Source organism: Ailuropoda melanoleuca, chromosome 8, assembly GCF_002007445.2.
Source record: "Ailuropoda melanoleuca isolate Jingjing chromosome 8, ASM200744v2, whole genome shotgun sequence".
NCBI lineage: Eukaryota > Metazoa > Chordata > Mammalia > Carnivora > Ursidae > Ailuropoda > Ailuropoda melanoleuca.
Genome location: NC_048225.1, coordinates 41,629,700 through 41,648,613, shown reverse-complemented (window position 1 = coordinate 41,648,613; position 18,914 = coordinate 41,629,700). Strand labels below are relative to the sequence as shown.

General features: G+C 37.5%; 1 protein-coding gene across 1 annotated transcript in view; it reads right to left on the bottom strand.

The window, feature by feature from the left end:
• Window positions 1–18,914, bottom strand: part of GRM5 (glutamate metabotropic receptor 5) — a 522,903-nt gene that overhangs the window by 142,092 nt on the left and 361,897 nt on the right.

Sequence of the window (18,914 nt, the reverse complement as noted above, 5' to 3'; positions counted from 1 at the left end):
GGTCAAGTTGACATTAAATTCATTCTGTTCCTTTACAATAATTATTATAGCAGTCATAAAGTAAAAATGAAAATATTTCTAAAACACACCTAATATTAATTTAACCCTCCTATGACATGATATTCATTTTTTCCCCTCATTTTACAAGTAAATTATAAGGAGGTTAAAAAAATGCTGATTATGGTCATTCTCTTAAATACAGATTCTTTAGCACTTCCAATCAAAGTCCCATAATCCACAATCCACATATTCTTCCCTGTCACATGACACTTCTCTAGTATATTTAAAATGGACATATGAAATCCTGTTTTGCATTAGAAAGATTAAAAAACTTCTTAAAAATGAGCCATCAAGGATGGTGACAGGGATCACGCACTTCAACATTGCTATCATTCTATGCACTGATTACACAAGGTAACCTAGGGATTTTAAAATAAGAATTTGAAATCAGAGAGTTTGTGTTACAATGGTATAAGAGTATAAAAGAATAAGCGGAAAGTATTCTAAGCTTATTTGGAAAATACGTGAGACACAACATCAGAAATAAAAGACATAAAAAGATGCTTATATCACATTTGGGCACACCTCGGGTCATTCAGGACTAAGATAACTGACTTTTCTATTCTCTCTCTCACTGGAAGATGCACGAATTGTGCTAAGTATCTGCTGGGACCCAGTGTGCTGTTTTTCCTTTGAAGACAGGCAAGTGCTCTTTCAGGAAAGATGAAGAAAGTCATGGGACATTTTAACAGTGAGAAAAATTAACAGAGTGGGAAGAGAGCGGGTTTGGAGAGAGCTGAGGGGAAAAACAGAATAGAGCCTCCTGAAGGCAAAGGAAGAGTTTGGAGGTAATCAGTGGGCGAGGGGGAGGGTGGGCACTGAGGAAACAGGGAGGGAAAGTATTTACATTTACAATTATTGTTTATTTCATCCATATTAGATATATTTGTGAGAATGTAAACTTCTTTTTAACTTCTTTCAAATGCATTTTTGTCTTTTTAATTTTTTTTGTAGGTGGAGAGCATGCGCCAATATTTTGCATGTAACATCAGTGCTGGGGAAGGTATTATATAAGTAATTAATTAAAATAAGTATTTAAAAAATGTACTTTTTTTCCAGCATGCTCTGCTATGGCAACTCGGACTTAAAAACTGATAATGAGAGTTTTTCCAAAGGTCACAGATTACTCATTAAGATATCATAGGGGCCTGCCATGACTGGAGATTGTTTCCTAAGGCATCAGTGGGTGGAAGAGAACAAAAAATAAACAAACAAATGAACCATTTCTTCTAAGTCATTGCTGACAAAAGAGATTTCGTTAAAAATTATGGGGAAATTTCAAAAAGTTTTGTGGCAGATCAGGAAAAAAACTAATAAGTCATGCAATATGTTTTGTCCCAGTGTTGAATTTGGTTACTTCACACATTCTCTTCCCTCAAATTTCTCATTTTCAGCTGCAGAAGATTTTATTTAAAGCTGACAAGTTGAAATGATGTGGGCTTGTTTGCCTCATTTTCTCCCTGTGTTGTGGAGGGTTTATTATATCACTGGTACGAGAGTGTGGGTCTCATTGGCGCTGGAGGAGATGCAGGGGCGTGCTGCAAACAGGGCAGGAAGGGCTGTTTGTCAAGCAGAGCCCCATTCTCCAAGAAGTGGGAATTTAAATTGCTCCTTTTGTTAATGCTAGCTTGTTCTTATGTAACACTATGATTATGAATATTACATAAGAAATGTAAGATTATAATGGGTCCAATTTACCCTTCACAATTCATTCATTGAATTTAATGGGGTTTGTAAAAAGCTTGTCTTGATAAACTTTTTGGGAGGAAATATTTCCATAAAAAAAGTATCCATGCCAGAGTGTGTTAATTGACTCAATTCTCATCACGTTCTTTAGTTTTTTTTGTTTTTGTTTTTTGTTTTTTTTGGTATAAATCTCTTCTCCGTATTTAAGAATCTAGCAAAAGATGTTTTTATTATTAGTCTATAAGTTAGAGTTGTGAATTTAAAACAGTTCAGCTTCAGATGTTCCCATTCAATAGCTAAGTAAAAATTGTAATGGAGTTTGTATGTAAACAGAAAATTCCAATATCTACTTGACAAAACAGGGTTATTCTATTTAAACTGACTGAGGAATATCTGCTATGTAAGTTTCAAGAAACTTCATTCCATGCTGGCTAAGTTGGATGGTGTCATATTGACTTTAGGTTATTAAATAGATCATTAAATATTAACATTTTCATCAAAATGTGCTTTTAAGATTTGTGTTAAGATGATAGGGTATCTCTAAGTAAGAAATAATAAATCCAAAAGCAAAATGAAATGCCAAGAAAAACTTGAGCTTACTTTTCTATGATCTAATGCTTTACATTACATTGATAGATTAGACTGTCAAGTACTACCTAAATACTTTTGGGTGACATCTATTTTACCAAATAAGGAATAAAGAGTAGGGAGGAAGACAAGGAAAGAAACTAAAAATACACCATATTTAAAGCACCTCTCTAGATTTAGTATCTATCAATCTATCTATGTCTATCCATCTATCCATCCATCCATCCTTCCATTTATCTAATTTCTCTTCTCACTGGTGGGCATTTTACCCATCTCCCCATAATCCATTTCATTATTTTCCTTCTAATTCCTTGGATATACAGTCAATCCTCATTATTTGTAGATCCTGTGTGCAAATTCATTGACTTGCTAAAATTTATTTGCAACCCCCAAATCAATACTCAGGGCATTTTTGTGGTCACTTGCACACATGCACTTGCACACAAAATTGAGTCTCCTGATGTGCACATTTCCAGCTGAGACTGAAAAACATGCTCCTCTGCTTTCTTGTTTTAGCTTTCACATTATAAACAAGTGTTCTTTTCATGATCTATTTAGTATCAGGGTTTTTGTATTTTCATGTTTTGTTGTTGTTGTTGGTTTCACTGTTGATTTCACTGTTTAAAATAACCCCCCAGCATAGTGCTGATGTGTTACCTAGAGTTCCCAAGCGCAAGAAGGCTGTGATATTCCCTACATAGAAAATGCATTTTTAAAATCAGCTGCATTCATGCATGAGCAAAGTGCTATTTGTTGTGAGTTCAATATTAATGAATCAACAATATGTATTAAATAAGGTATCTTTAGACAGGAACATGCATAAAGCAAGGTTATGTACTGCCTAGTTGATGGAAATGTTGTGAGTAGAGGGCTACAGCAATTTAAACCTGTACTCACTATTCACTAATTCAATATTTGGTGCATGTTTATGGAACGTAACTACTGTGAATAGCAGTAATTAAGTGTACATATAATATTCTTAATTTAAGTATTATATTAGTCAAGCCTCCAGCTTTTCTTTGACTATAGAAACTGAGTGACTTGGACATTTTTAGCTTACTTAGGTTGACTTAACTAAAGGAAGAATCTTTAATATATACCCATTCTCAAAACACCTCTTCAGTAGATACCTTAGATTCTTTAAATTCTCCCTGAAAACATCTTAAGGACACGCTCATCCTGCAAGAATTTATTTTCATTTTCTTTCCAAATTGCATTACCAAGATATATATTCCTACTCTATTATCTACACTTCCTCCTTTCTCTTCTCAGCCCTCAATTCCCACTATTTCTCCTAATTAGCAATTCATGGAAATTTAATTTTTATCTGTTTTCAACAGAAGGTTGTTATTTAACAAAATTGACTCTGGAATTCTCTACCTGTAATTCATCTTCCATATCTCTATAGCTTTTCTTATTTTCATCAACATTTATTAAATATCTACCTACCTTAGACTAAATTATTTTGTGGCAATAGACAGTTCCAATACCCCCGTGGTTTAGTACAAAAGTTTATTTCTTGCTCAGCCTTTAGATTCACTTCAGATGGTCTATAACTGCTCCATGTTGCCTTCATTCTGAGACAGTCTGAAAGAACAGTTTCCTTCTGGGACATGCCAATCTTGTAGAAGGAAAAAACATGCAATGGTTCTTAAGTAGTCTACTCACAAGTGGCACAGGTCAGTTCTGCTCATATTTCATTGATGAAAGCAAGTCATATGGCCAAGACCAATCTAAATGGGATAGGTGTGTATGTTTTTTTCCACACAGGGGATCAATTAATGTTGTGAAGAAAAATTCACTTAACCACATTTATTATGTATTGAAATTGTATTGAGACTTAGAAAAACTAGTTAAATAGGTTTTAGACACTACATTGCAAGACTCACAGACTAGTAGAGGAATGAGAGAGAGGACAGAAACATAAATAAATGACCTCATACAAATATTGTTGCAGGTGTGAAACAAATGCAATGGAAGGAAGATCAGTTTTTTAAATTATGTATTTATTTATGTATTTATTTATTTATTTATAAAAGGAAACGTATTTATTTATTTGAGAGAGAGAGTGAATGTGGGGGAGGGGCAAAGGGAGAGGGAGAGAGAACCTTCACCAGGCTCCATGCTCAGTACAGAGCCAGATGTTGTACTTCATTTCACCATCCTGAGACAAAATCAAAATCACATGCTTAACCAATTCAGCTACCCAGGCAGTCCCTGTTTTATTTTTTAAAAAAGATTTATTTATGTTTTATAGGGGCAGAGGGAAAGAGAGAGAATCCCAAGCAGACTCCCCACTGATCTTGGAGCTCCACTCAGCTCCATATCAGGACCCTGAGGTCATGACCTGAGATGAAACCTAGAGTTAGCCACCGAGGCACACTGGAAGATCAGTTTAAAACTGAAAAGTGTGGATAATGGAGTGATAACAGTATTTTGAAACGTCATTTTCTAGATAGGGAGAAGGTATTTGGGAATCAGGAAGTAGTGGCTGTGAAGCATCACAGTTACGTGGATCACCCAGGACAGTGAACCAATGAGAAGCAAGCAGAGGAAGACCAGTTGTGAATGGTCTTTTGTGTCATCCCGAGGGCTTGGACTTTTTCATTCAGGCAACAGGGAGCCAGTGGTGGCTTTTAAGGTGGGAAATGAAATGAGGAGACAATGAGATGTGGATGAACTATGGTAGCAGTGTTACAGATCAGAGTGGTGGTAGATGAGTGTTCAGGGGGTCAAGTTAGAAAATGTGCTGCAGTGGTCACAGAAACCACTGGAGGCCTGAATTAAAGCAGTAGCAGCGGGCCTGAGGAGTCTTATTTGTAAGGAATTCTAAGAATCCCTAGGAAGAGATGTGTGGAGAGTAGGGGTAAAGAGGGAATTTTATGGTTTATGGGAGACATCAAGGCTATTGTGATGAAAATGCAGCTCCACATCCTAAATGTAAAGTAGAGGAAGACAACAGGTCTGGGGTGAAAAACAATGAATACAAGTTGGAGTCTGTGATGATCAGATTTCCCTTTATATGCTCTCTAGTAATTCTTTTCTCCTGGATTTCTATCTATTCTCTACATATACAGCTGATTTGAATGTTAAAAAAAAAAAAAGTTAAGAATTTTCTTATCTTTGGTCCAGTACCATGTTAACCCACCCTATTCTATTATGTTTAGTTTTTTTGTATGCTGAAAAATAGCTGTTGACATTCAGAAAATGAGCAATAATGAAAATTATAGAACTCTAAAGACTTGATACTCTATACCATTATGTCCTTAAAATATAAATATTTTAATCTTAGAATTATTATTTTTGTCATTTATTTTATTAAATCACTGATATATAAAGCAGATCAATACTTTTGGTTATAAAATAATTACTTCAGGGTTTACAACCACAGATTTAATATCAAAGTATATTTCTGGAATGTGGAAGCCCCTGAAGGCTGCATTCTAAAGGAATAAAAAAAATCTTGAAGATTATGAAGAGAAAAGGTTTATGAATCATCAAATGTTAGAGATGTTAAATAATTTTAAAAATTGTTTCTCTTATCAAAATCTAAATCTATATAATGCAGATGATATAATCTTGCTTTACTCATTTCCTGTTAATATATTTTAAGTGATTGCTATGGAAAACAGAAAAATACATGTAGCACAGAAAATTGCATCAAATGATCCTTTAGCTATAGTCTCCATGTTCTATTCATTCCAGTTCATTGATTCAATAAGCATTTTGAATGCCTCTTCTATGCATTCAAACTGTGCAGACACTGTGGTAGTTCTAGTACATGCCTTTAAGGAGCCAACAGTCCATTAGGCATGACCTGGCTGAATGGGCAATCCTGACTTACAATCCTTTGGATTTTCCTCATTTATCCTTCGAACTGAACATACCCTTTCCTTTTTCCTCAGTCTATCTGCAAACAGCACTGTTCATTAGGTTTCCAGTCACTGCGTCACTTATGGAAAATCACATTCCTGTCCTACCTCCCTGAGATTATTCCCCAATCACCTCAATTAGTATTCTGGGTGTTTCTAAACTCTCAGTTCCTAACATTTACAACCTCTTGATTTATTTACATGGAAGGCTAATCACATACAATGGGTATGGATTTCATTAGTTGAACTCTCAGAGGGCAACTTGTTGATTCAGTATAACTCCACAGAGTTCATGGCATCTGCCATGGGCAAACAACATGGAAAATCCCCTCCAAGTCTGTTTCAAAAGGAGCAATACTAGACAAAAAACATAAGCATCAGAGTGACTATTCCTCCAAGGGAGCAGTCATTAAATCAGTGTCAGGAGATGTGGTTTGGGGGGCTGTGCCAGGCACATGTGGTCATTCTTCAGTCCTATGTGTCAGAATGTCAGTGTTGCAAAGAATAAGCACACACATATTGTATCCTGGAGACATAACGCATGGATTCCTTTGCCTCAAATATGTCTCACGTTCACACCTCCAGACCTTTGAGTACACTATTCCCTCTAGAAAGAGTGCCACCCCTTCAATGCCTCTCGTGTCTTCTGATTTTAAAATCCAATTCATCTGTCAAGACAACAGACTGGGCTAGAATGCAACCTAGCAAAACCTTGAGCTCCCCTGGGCTGAACAGTTTCCTCCTCTCTGCTTCTCAAATGCAGGGACATTTATTCCTTTATTCATTTAACAAGTATTGGGTAACCAATATGTTAAATGTGGGGGCATAGTGGTGAACAGGAAGACAAGACCTGCTGTCATGGGGCAATATTACGATGCTTTTAGTTGTGCATGTGTCATCATATTTATTTCTGTTTCTCTAAGTAGACTAGAAATGTTATGTTTTGGACAATTCCTCATCTTTATGTCTATTATAAAGCCTGGCACATAGTGAGCACTCAAGAAATATTTAGTGTAACTTATTAGGAAATTAGATTTTAAAAGGCAAACTTCAAATTCTAGAGAATTATTTTAAGGTAACTGCATATTTTCATTTTTAATTGAGGATGCACCACTGTTGGATTCACCTTGTAAAATGACTCTGAACGGCTGAATTGATTCCCCCTCCAAAATGGTCCTCTCCATTCTCTACCTGATGCTATTAAGGTTAATGAGTACATTCATTAGGCCGCATCCCAGCATTTTTTTTTTTCAAAATCTGTTCACAACCCACATAATTATTATGGAAACTGCTGTTGTACCCACATGTAATCATCATCCTGCCAAATCTTTTACCAATAGCATTTTAACAGATATTTCAGGTTGTTTTTTTTTTTTTTTCTAATAGTGGGAGTCTACTGACTGCTTGGTTGTCCTCATATAATATTTCTTTTTTTTTTCTCTTCTGGGGGGAGTAGGAGGTCTTAGAATCCCTAAATAATAGTGAAAAGCAAGGAAAGATATTGAGCTTTCAGATAAAAGTTCTTATGAATATACACCATTCAACACTAATGAATTATTTAATTCTAAAGAGAAGTACAATGTAGAATTTTCGAGAAAAAGGTTAGGTTACTTCCTGAGAATCAGCCTATCTCTGGGGTTTATAAATATGAGTTTTTCCCATTCCCAAGTCTTTATAAAGAAAAAGTAGATGTGGATTGGAGGAGCTATATTAGGACATTCAAAAGAAGGATAAAAAGTTAAAAACCTAAAGTTTGCTATGTGTCTAGCGTAGATCAGGTGATTTCTATTACATTACTTTCCTTAATTCTCTGTAGGGTTTGGATGTTACTATTTTTAACCCTAGTTTTTACTGCTCAGGAAACTGAGGCTCTGAGGGATTAAGGAAACCACTCAAAATTTCAGAGCAAATATAGAGACCCAGATATTTGAGCTGCAAAACTCCAGTGCTTTCCATACTTCTTAGAGCCTCCTAAGTAATGATGTACAGTGGTGATAGCACAGAGAAGTGTTCTTAAGGGGATCATATTTAAGAGGCACATAATGGAGGATGGGGAACAGAGTGTAGGGCTGGGGCTGCATAGGTAGAATTCTAACATGGCACCCAAGATTCCTGCTCTCTGGTGTACACACGCCTTCTTATACCTTTTTAGTCAAACACTAATCTAGATAGGTGCTGCTGTGAAGGGGTTTTCAAGATGCAATTAAGGTCCCAAATAAATCGACCTTAAAAACCAGGGAGATCAACCTCAGTGAGTCTGCCCTAATCAGGTAATCCCTGAAAAGTGACTGGCTCTCCCTGGACAAAGAGATTCCAAGATGAGAGGGATTTGAGGTGAGGGAGCTGGAGGAGAAGCTCCATTGTTGGCTTTAAAGATGGAGGTGGCTCTGTGTAAAGAAACACAGTGGCCTCTGGGAGCTGAGACTGCCACCTGGCGAACAACCAGCAAAGAAACAGGGACTCAGGCTCACATCCAAAAGGAACTGATGTCAGCCAAAAACTTGAACGTGCTTGGAAGCAGATTCTTCCACAAAACCTCTAGAAAGTAATGCAGTTCAGCCAACACTCTGATTTCAGCCTGTTTAATCCTAAGTGGAGAACCCACTTATGCCAGCCATGGACCCCTGACTCTCAGAAATCATGAGATAATAATGAATACTGTTTTAAGCTGCTAAATTTGTGGTAATTTCCTACACAGTAAAAGAAAGTTATTATGTATTCCCCACCTCTCTGCTACATTTCCTCACTTGGAAGGCCAAAACATTTTAATAATGGAAGGAATGCAACTGTAGGAGGTTTGATGGAATTCTCAGTTTGGTTACAATAGAAAGACTTCCAAAGGTTTGGGGATTACGAAAAATTATGGAGAGTATTTAACTTATTGGAATAGTTGAAACATCCAACTTGCTTCAATTTAGACTTTAAGATGGTAAGCATTCTCCCCTCTGGTTTAAAGACTTGTTCCTCAGGGGATGGTTCCTTACCATACACATCCTTCATAGAGGAGAAGCTGAGAAAGATCTTTGTGAATAGATTATTTTGGGAGTTGCACAATATATTGTTTCTCTTGTCATATTATATAGCCATTTGGAGAAATGCAAAAATTGAGGCAATTGTGTAAAATGTACGATATGGTAAGATAATTCATTTAAATGGAGAAAGTGTATTATGAGCAGACTATTGTATCCACAGTTTTCTATAACCTTTTCCATGTTTTCTCATGAAGCTTCCTTACTTAGGATAACCTTCCAGTTTTCAAACCCCTTTTCCACTGACTTAGACTAATTTCTTCTCCTATGTTGGTAAACTAAGCATAATGTTCAGAGTAATAATTATTTATTGAACATCTATTAAGTTCCAAGCAATAAGGCATATTTCATGATGATGCTGGTGAATATACCACACCCCTCCATACACACACCATTTGTTTTCTTCCTTTCTATCTTAAAACAGGTCATCAGGGACTTCATAATTTCAGATCTACTGTATTTTCCTCATAGTTTCCTCAACCTCCCTTCAGTACTTGACCTACTGTTCCAGTTAGCAGCATTTAATGAGTAACAGGGCACATGCTAAATTCTCTGCAGGGTGCTGCAAATGAGGACTAAAGAGAAGAAAAGCTGTCATTCCTTACCCACTCTGCAGCATTAGAGACAGGGAAACAAGAACTTACAGAATACTAATGGTCCTCACGTATTTAGGGTTTTCTGACTGCCAGGCGTTGCTCCAAGCACTTTCTATGGGTGCTTCCTCTCTGCCAGGTATTATTTATATATTCATATTCATCATTTGTTAGAGAGGGTGGGTGGGGGAAGGGCAGAGGAAGAGGGAGAGAGAGAATCTTAAGCAGGTTCCATGCCCAGCACAGAGCCTGACACGAGCTCGATTCCACGACCATGAGATCATGACCTGAGCCGAAATCAAGAGTCGGATGCTTAACTGACTGAGCCACCCACGTGCCTCTCATATGATATTTTATATCTTCACATTTCATATGAAGAAAGTTGAGCTGGAAAAGTAATAAATCACCCAGGGTTATATAGGATTCAAACTCAGTCTATCTAAATCTAGAAATCAAAACTGAATCTGTACAACATATCAATGTGGTCTTTGATCCAAATCCTTGTCGGCAGTTACCTGGTTTTGTACATGAAGATGTAGAGAGAATGGTTATTTTAATTTCTGATAAACACACACACACACACACATGCACGCACACATCTTGGAATTGGTTTCTTTTTTTTTTCTCCCTGAGACCATAAACAAAGAATTGCCTTAAACCACAGCATTCATCTTCTGAAAAAAAAATGCCCATCTTTTTAGTGTTAGAATACACTGGCACAGTTATTAAGAATCGTTCTACTCACAAAGAAAAGAGCTATTAGGAGATGTTCAAGAGACCTTGATATCTGTACATAAACACAGAATGGACTCTCTTCATTTCACATTTCACTTTGAGGCAACATGTTTTTCCTTGACAAAATACCCCCATGACACCCACTGAAACCAAGTCTGTTGTAAACTTCTCACATCTATCAGAGATGGTTTACCAGTGAACACTTACAAGCTGTGGAAGACCAGTAAATAATCAAGAATGGCTCTGGGTGGGAGACTAAGCTTTAGAGTAGTCATTCCTGAAAAAGCCAGATAAAAGTCAGAACCTAAAAGCCTGAAAATTTTGATGAATTTAGATGCTACAGGCCTAATAATTAATCCAAATAGACTGAAAATTTAAGTCACATATTGGAAACTGAACAGCTCCTTCCATTTCCAGCTATGATAGATTAAAACAAACCTGCCACTGAACACAATTAGAAAAGGTAGATACACTTTGAAAAATGTCTGCTTATGCTATGAGAAAGCTGTCAAGTCAGCCAGGTCTCAGGCACCAAGGTCCTAGAGAGAAAAAAAATATACTGAGGTATGATTTTCCCTTTGAGCACGGATAATTCATTGAAAGGCAGGGATGAGTGGCTAAGGGGTTGGAACAAAAGCAGAAAGTGAGGTTCAAAGTTTTTTAAGTCCTGGGCTAACATTACTCCAAAACATGATCAGCAAATATCTGGGAAAGAAGAGAGAACAGATGTGAAAAAGACATTTGGTACTATCCCTTGAGCCATCTTCTTATTTGTAGGCAGTTGCTGAGAAGCTTAGAAGTTGAGCATAAGGCAATGGCTAAGAGGCTGAAAAGATGGGCTGATCTTTACACAGTTACAGCGGATTGAAAAAAAAAAACTGGCATTTTGGACCTCCAAAAAGAAATACTCCCAGTAAATACTCCAGGCTTTCATTTATGATTTTTTTAAAGACTTTATTTATTTATTTGACAGAGACAGAGACAGCCAGCGAGAGAGGGAACACAAGCAGGTGGAGTGGGAGAGGAAGAAGCAGGCTCATATCGGAGGAGCCTGATGTGGGACTCGATCCCATAACGCCAGGATCACGCTCTGAGCCAAAGGCAGACGCTTAACTGCCATGCCACCCAGGTGCCCCTCACTTATGATTCTTAAAGATTATATCCTCGTTGCCAGACCAAATCAGAAAAAGACAAGCCACAACATTATGGGACCCAGCTTCAAATCATCTCAATAGTAAATTAGATTAAAATGGTTGTTCTCTATTATAACTGCTGGAAAGCAGCAAAAGCAAATCTTTGGAGCAACTTAACTATTAGACATAGCTTCAGATGATCTCTACCTTGTCTATCATTCAATTAAAATAAATTAAAGCAGTTTTTTGGGTAGGGGTGAGATGCTGAGGATGTTTATGAACAGATTCTAAAATTTGTATGGAAATATAAATGACTAAGAATAGTCACTATTATTTTGATAAAGGGAACAAAGTTGGGAAAATACACCAGTAGATGCCAAGACTTAGTATAAAGTTACAACTATATATAATTTGTAGAGATAGATAAACAGACCAAAGGGACAGAGTCCTACAGGTATACAGAGATTTGATTTCCAACAAAGCCAACACCACAAAGAAGCACAAAAAATGTTCTATTAAATAAAGGACAAATCTATATCTATATGGAAAAACTCTTGATACTTAATCCATGAAAATTAATTCCAGACAGATTATAGATCTAAATGTAAATGATAAAACAATAAAGCTTCTAGCTGACAACAAAAAACTTCCAGATATAACATAAGGAGATTACATTCATCATCTTAGGATAAGAAAGATTTCTCAAACCCATCACAGAAAGGACTAACCATTAAAATCAGGATTATTAAAAATATTTATAATAAAGTTAATATATATATATATTTTTTTCCTCATCAAAGGATATCACTGATTGAGTGAAAAGGAGGCCACAAATTAAGACAAGATCTCTGGAGTGTGTGTGTGTGTGTGTGTTTGTGTTTGTGCAGGTAGATATATAGATAATGGATGGATTAATAGGTAGGTAAGGAGATGATAGATAATTTAGAAAGACTCATCTCTAGAATACATGAAGAATTCATATACATTAATATAAAAATAAGTCCTATAGAAAAAAAATGTCAGCAAGTTTGAACACTACACTTCACAGAACAGCTTCGAAATGGCCAATAGATAAAACAAGCGCTCCACTTCACTGATAAGGGCCATACAAAGTAGAGCCGTGATGAATAGCATTACACACCAACACAGATGGCTAAAGTTAAGAAAAGATTGACATAGTGCAGGATTAAATCTGAAGCAATTTCAATTGTCAAACATTGACAGTAAAAGTGTAGGTTGGTATAATCACTTTGGAAAACTATTAGGCAGTGTCTTTTTCTCTCTCTTTTTTTAAGATTTTATTTATTTATTTGAGAAAGAGGGCCAGAGACAGAACACGAGTGGAGGGGAGGGGCAGAGGCAGAAAAATACTCCCCAGTAAGCAGGAAGCCTGATGCAGGGCTCAATCCCAGGACCCTGAGATCATAACCTGAGCCAAAGGCAGACGCTTAACTGACTGAGCCACCCAGATGCCTCTAGGCACTGTCTATAACAACTGAATATAAGGATACACTATGACCAAGCAATTCCACTCTTTGGTATGTCCCCAGTAGAAATGCTCTCATATGCACACCAAAAGGCATGTAGAAGAATGTTTACATAAGCACTATTTGCAATAATCTTGTTATTGAAAACAACCAAAATCTTGATTGCCAGTTAAAAGGATAATAAATTGTGGTTTAATTCACATAATTAGTACAGATAGCAAAGAAAATGAACAAGCTACTGCTACACGAACCAAAATGTATAATATAAACATAATATTGAAGAAAAAAATACACACAAAAGAGAAAAACATTCCACTCATGTTAAAATAAGACAAAGACAATGCTAACCTACAGTGTTAGAAGTTAAGATAATGGTTCCTTTTGATGAGTGTGCTCCAGCTTTCCTCCTGTTTTTGATTTCTTGCTTCATTCCATTGCGGTAGAAAAAGATATTTGACATAATTTCTATCTTCTTGAATTTGTTGAGACTTGTTCTGTGGCCTAATATATGATCTATCTTAGAGAATGTTCTGTTGCTGTAGGAAGGAATGCTTTGTATATGTCTTTTAGGTCCATTTGATCTATAGTGTTGTTCAAATCCTCTGTTTCCTTATTGATTTCCTGTCTGGATGATATATCCATTGTTCAGAGTGGGGTATTAAAGTCCCCAACTATTAATGTTTCGATGTTTCTTTCTCCTTTTAGTTCTGTTAGTTATTTGATTATGTATTTAGAATCTCTGATGTTGGGTGCATAAGTATTTACAATTGTTTTACCTTCTTGATGGATAGGCCCCTTTTTCATTATATAATAACCTAGTTTGTCCTTTTTGACCATTTTTAACTTAAAGTCCATTTTGTCTGATACAAGTACAGCTACCCCTTTTCTTTTGGTTTCCATTTGCTTGAGATATCTTTTCTATCACTTCACTCTCAGTCTATGTGCGCTTAAAGCTAACATGAGTCTTTTGTATGCCTATTGTTGGATGCATATTGTTGGATCTTGGTTTTTTTAAACTTTCAGCCATTTTATGCTTTTTGATTAGATAATTTAATCCATTTATGTTTAAAGTGATTATAGAGGTGTAAAGACCTACTATTGCAATTTTGTTGTTTTCTATCTTATTTTTCTGGTTTGATTCCTTGTTCCCATGTCCTCTCCTGGAGGTTTCATTTGTGATTTGATGACCTTTTGTAGTGGTATGTTTTGACTCTGTTAGCATAATCTTGTGTACATATTACAAATTTTTCCTTTGTGGTTATTATGAGGTTTACAAAAAAATGTCTTATAGCATCCTACTCTAAGCTAATAATGACTTAACTTCAATAGCATACAGAAATTTTAGCTTTTAATTTCCCCTCCTCACATTTTTGGTTATTGATATTATAATTTCCATCTTTTTAAATATTATGTATCTAATACCAAATCATTGTAGCTATGGTTATTTTTAATATATTTGTTTTTAAACTTTTAATCTAGAATTGTAAGTGAATTATGCACCATTACAATATTTGAATCTGATTATTATCTATTTACCATTACCTGTGAGTTTTACACATTCTGATACTTTTACAATGTTAATTAACATCTTTTTTACTTATGCTTGAAGTAAAACCCTTTAGCGTTTCTTGTAAGGCAAGTTTAATGGTGACAAACTGCCTTAGCTTTTTTGTTTGTTTGTTTTGGAAAGAGTTCATCTTTCTTTCATTTCTGTAGGACAATTTGCCTTGTATAGTATTCTTGGTTGACAGTTTTCACCTCTGGTCAGGTGAGGTTGTTGTCTATGTTCTGTCCAGGTGGTACCACTGGTTGGACTTCTTGATTGGGCTATGGGCTTGGCTCTCCAGTTGCTCCTGGTTGTGTGGAATCTCAGGCCATGATCTTTCACTGGATGTTGCAACTGGCTGGACTCTGTTTAGGTGGGGTTCCAGGCAGAGCTTTGTAGTCAGACAAGGTCTTGAGCTGTGCTCTACAATCAGGTGGGAACATAGACTATGCCCTGATGTTGGGTAGGACTACAGGCTGGGCTTCCTAATCAGGTAGGCTGTTCTGCTGTTGGGCAAGGTCACTGGCCAGGCTCTTTGGTTGGGAGGAACTTCAGCTGTATTCTATAGTTGGGTAGAGCTAGAGACAGTGTTCCACATTTTGTGGGGTGAGGATTACTTTCCAGCCTCCTTTGTTGGGGGTAAGAACCTATGATTGGACTGGGCAACTGGTGAGGCTTCCTGATGGCTGTGATCAGCAATCAGGCAAAGCCATAGACTGGGCTCTTTGTGGGATGGGCTATAGGCTGGCTCCACAGTTGAGTGGCACAGAAGACTGGGTTCCAAGATTGTCCGGGGTCACTGATTAGACTCCATAGCTGCTTGTGTTCTTTGGTTAGGCTTCCTGGTTGGGGAGGACTTGAGGCTATATTTAGCTAGTAAGCACGGGTTCAGATTTGCTTCCCTGCCCAGACAGGGCCATTTGACAGGTTCTAAGGCTGATGCAGAGTTTGTCTGATCAGGCTAGTGACCTGAATTAGGCAAAACTCTCCCACTGAGTACCAGACAGGGCCACAGGCTCAATTCTGTAAACTGGCAGAAACTTTGGCGGGGCTCTCTGCTCAGGTGTCCCTGCAAGCACAACCGTAGGATGTGCTATGGAGTTTCCCAGGTTCTCTGGTTGGACTTCTTGGTCAGGTGGGTATCGAGGCTATATTCAGCAATAGGCACGGCTTCCAATTTTGTTCTCTGCCTGCATGGAGCTGTAGAACAAACTCCACACCGAACACAGCTCACTGGATGATGAACCCAACCAGGCAGAACCACCCACTGGGCTTCCTGACCAAACAGGGCAACTGGCTCCGCTCTGCAGATGGGCAGAGGCACTTAATTGGATCTCTGCTCAGGGATAGCTGCAAGGAGGAACGCGGTCCACCAAGATCTGAGTGCTAGTTGCCAAAACCCTAACTCTATTCTCTATTTCTGTCTGCTCCTCAGTGGTCAAGCCCCGTAAATTTTCCCAGTGATCCATGTGAAGTGAGAAGCAAGTGTACTTCATAGAAAGCATCTTGCAACATTGGGGGAGCTGGATATCCACCTTGGGTTCTTTTTTCCCCACTGGAGAAAAACTAAGCTCAGGGGCCCCTCTTGTTTTTCCACTGTGCTGGCCTGGGGCAGAGGTGATGGGGTCTGCACGCAGCTGCTCTTCTGGCCCTATCGAAGGGCACAGTGCTTCTCAGTCTCTGTGATCCAGAGGTGCTTCAGTGGCATCTTTGTCCTGGGATTTTCACCACCATGTCTTGTCTATGTATAATTGCTAGTTGTGAGGGCAACTGAAGTCAGGAATTACCTGTGTGGCTATCTTGATGACATCACTCTAGCCGGCAGTTTGGTTTTCATAGAAGTCTTAAACACATTCATATGTGACATAGTTCAATGTACAATTTTGATGGATGACTTTTCTCTATGAATATATTTGAGGAAAAACAAGACTTATTAGAAGGCGAGGACTTACAGTTCAGACGGGGACTGATGAATGTTTGAGGAAGAGAAGAGCCCACAGGATTAAAGCAAAAGACTCAAGTAAGTAGTTCAAAGAGGCAGTGTTTATGGATTAGTATTCTGTAGAGTAGGAGTAAGATAAAGGAATCTAGAAGGACTCTGAATTTTCTCATTTGTGTCATAAGTACCATTTAGTAAGAGAAATGTGTATTGGGGGTTTAGTTTTAGATATGTTGACTTTGAAATGTTTGTGAGATATACAAGTGGATTATGTTAAAAATGCAGTTACACAGATAGTCTGAAACTTAGAGAAGTCTGGCCCAAGATATTTAATTTAAATATTGCCAATAGGGGGTGCATGGGTAGCTCAGTCATTTAAACATCTGCCTTCCACAGAGGTCATGATCTCAGGGTCCTGGGACCCAGTCCCATGTATGGCTCCCTGCTCAGCAGGGAACATGCTTCTCCCTCTCCCTCTGCCACTCCCCCTGCTTGGCACACTCTCTCTCAAATAAATAAATAAAACCTTTAAAAAAATAAATGTTGCCAAAAAATCAGTACTTGGTAGAATTGTTAGAAGGTAATGTGATCACCCAATGAGAGTGTTTGTGTGATATAAGCAAGGGAGAAATGTCCAGATGATACCTGCATTTAAGGAATATGTGGAGGAGAAGATATGCTTTTAGGAATTTGATAAAGAAAAGATACCATTCTCAACAGGGAAAAACTGAAAGCCTTTCCCTTAAGACCAGGAAAACGACAAGGATGCCCACTCTGGCCATTATTATTCAACAAAGTACTAGAACTCCTTACAACAGCAATCAGACAAAAAAAAAGGGATAAAAGGTATCCAAACTGTCAAAGAAGTCAAACTGTCTCTCTTTGCAGATGACATGATACTCTATATGGAAAACCCAAAAGACTCCACCACCAAACTACTAGAACTTATAGAGCAATTCAGTAATGTGGTGGGATAAAAAATCAATGCTCAGAAATCAGTTGCATTTCTATACACGAACAATGAGACTGAAGAAAGAGAAATTAGGGAATCTATTCCATTTACAATAGCACCAAAAATCATACATTATCTTGGAATTAACTTAACCAGAGATGTAAAAGATCTATATTCTAGAAACTACAAATCACTCTTGAAAGACATTGAAGAAGGCACAAAAAGATGGAAAAGTATTCCATGCTCATGGATCGGAAGAATTTAACATAGTTAAAACGTCCATGCTACCCAGAGAAATCTACACTTTCAATGCCATCCCAATCAAAATACCAATGACGTTTTTCAAAGAACTGGAACAAACAGCCCTTAAATTTGTGTGGAACCAGAAAAGGCCCCGAATAGCCAAGCAACTGTTAAAAAGGAAAAACAAAGCTGGGGGCATCACGTTGCCGGATTTCAAGCTATACTACAAAGCTGTGATCACAAAGACAGACACATAGACCAATGGAACAGAATAGAGAACCCAGAAATGGACCCTCGGCTCTTTGGGCAACTAATCTTTGATAAAGCAGGAAAAAACATCCTGTGGAAAAAAGACAGTCTCTTCAATAAATGGTGCTGGGAAAATTGGACAGCTATATGCAAAAAAATGAAACTTGACCACTCTCTCACACCATACAAAAGATAAACTCCCAATGGATGACAGAGGTCGATGTGAGACAGGAATTCATCAAAATCCTAGAGGGGAACATAGGCAGCAACCTCTACGACATCAGCCACAACAACTTTTTTCATGACACATCTCCAAAAGCAAGAGAAACAAAAGATAGAATGAACTTGTGGGACTTCATCAAGATAAAAAGCTTCTGCACAGCCAAGAAAACCGTCAAAAAAACTAAAAGGAATGGGAGAAGATATTTACAAATGACACTACAGATAAATGACTAGTATCCACGATCTACAAAGAACTTCTCAAACTCAATACACNCAAAGAACTTCTCAAACTCAATACACATGAAACAAATAATCAAATCAAAAAATGGTCAGAAGATATGAACAGACACTTTTCCAATGAAGACGTACAAATGACTAGTAGACACATGAAAAAATGTTCAAAATCATTAGCCATCAGGGAAATTCAAATCAAAACCTCGTTGAGATACCACCTTACACCAGTTAGAATGGCAAAAATTGACAAACAGGAAACAACAAATGTTGGAGAGGATGTGGAAAAAGGGGATCCCTCTTACATTGTTGGTGGGAATGCAAGTTGGTACAGCCACTTTGGAAAACA